Source organism: Aptenodytes forsteri, unplaced genomic scaffold, assembly GCF_000699145.1.
Source record: "Aptenodytes forsteri isolate BGI_AS27 unplaced genomic scaffold, ASM69914v1 Scaffold26, whole genome shotgun sequence".
In the NCBI taxonomy this organism is placed as follows: Eukaryota; Metazoa; Chordata; class Aves; order Sphenisciformes; family Spheniscidae; genus Aptenodytes; species Aptenodytes forsteri.
In genome coordinates, this window is record NW_008794125.1 from 2,198,855 (window position 1) to 2,200,158 (window position 1,304).

Below are 1,304 nucleotides of genomic sequence, written 5' to 3' on the forward strand. Positions count from 1 at the left end.
TTCTTCATCCCATTGGGCTGAGCTGGGATCCTTCCCCGTTCTCCTGGGCTGAGCTGTGGTCCTTCCCCATCCCCCTGGGCTGAGCTGGGATCCTTCCCGTCCCTCCATGCTGAACTGGGATCTTTCCCCATCCTGTTTGGATGAGCTGGGATCCTTCCCCGTCCCCCTGGGATGTGCTGGGATTCTTCCCCATGCCCCTGGGCTGAGCTGGGATCCTTCTTCATCCCATTGGGCTGAGCTGGGATCCTTCCCTGTCCCCCTGGGCTGAGCTGTGATCCTTCCCCATCCCCCTGGGCTGAGCTGGGATCCTTCCCGTCCCTCCAGGATGAACTGGGATCTTTCCCTGTCCCCATGCATCTCGGAGGAGTTGTGGTGCGTTCCCTGGTTGCAACAGGCAATGGGTGGCCTGGGAGCCTCCGGGCACTGCCTGGACACATGGCGGTGCTGCGAGCAGGGCTTGGCTTTGCCGCTTAGACCCCTGGGCTCCCAAACCTCCGTGGTTCTTCCATGGCCTCGCCGGGAGGGCAGGACGCCAGGCTTTGCTTTCCAGCCTGGTGTTGGCAAGGCGCTGGGTGGGACGGTCCCGTCTCCCCGTCTCTGGGGAGACGCTGGGTACCTGGGCGGGAGGCCGAAGCCCGTCTTATCTCGCCTCGCGCCGGCAGCTCGGCCCTTGTGTTTAGTCTTTGGTGCCTCGCAGCATCCCCGGCGCCGGCAGCCTGACTTGCAGCCAGTGGGTGCTGGGTGCTTGCGTGCACCCCGGGGAGAGCTGCTGCTGGCAGCAGCAGGGAGGCGAAATGGCTGGCGGTGTGGCAGGGGCTGCCGGTCGCGTTGGTTTGGTGTAATAGCCAGCTATTGCTCCTGTGCTCGGCTTATTAGTTGCCAGTGCTGGCCACTGCCCAGCAGGCTTGCCGTCCCCACGATCCAAAACACTTGCCAAGATTCGGTCGCCCTGTGTCCTGGGCTGTCTCGGGGAAGAAGCGGGGTGTGGGTGAAGAAGCTGGACCCCCACAGCGGTGGGCTTTGCTCGGGGGGCTGGTGCCGCAGCTCTCCCCGCCGCCGTCTCCACTTGCTGCCGGCGGCGTTGCCGACTCTGGGAGGCATTTCCCGGCCCATCTGCGGGGCGAGGGCGCAGGGGGCGAGGAGGCGGCGGCAGGAAGCAGGCAGGAGCTGTGGCTTGGGGTGGGACGGGGGCTTCTCTGCTGGGAGCTGTCATCTGGAAGCCATCAGCGGGGCGGGAGGGAGGGAGCTGCCTTCCCGGGGCCACACACGCCGGCTGGCCGCGCGGGGACACAACCTCCCACGCC

At 66.1% G+C, this 1,304-nt stretch overlaps 1 protein-coding gene across 1 annotated transcript in view; it reads left to right on the forward strand.

The window, feature by feature from the left end:
• TFAP4 (transcription factor AP-4) overlaps positions 1-1,304 on the forward strand; it is a 13,213-nt gene that overhangs the window by 8,761 nt on the left and 3,148 nt on the right. The window lies entirely within an intron of this gene.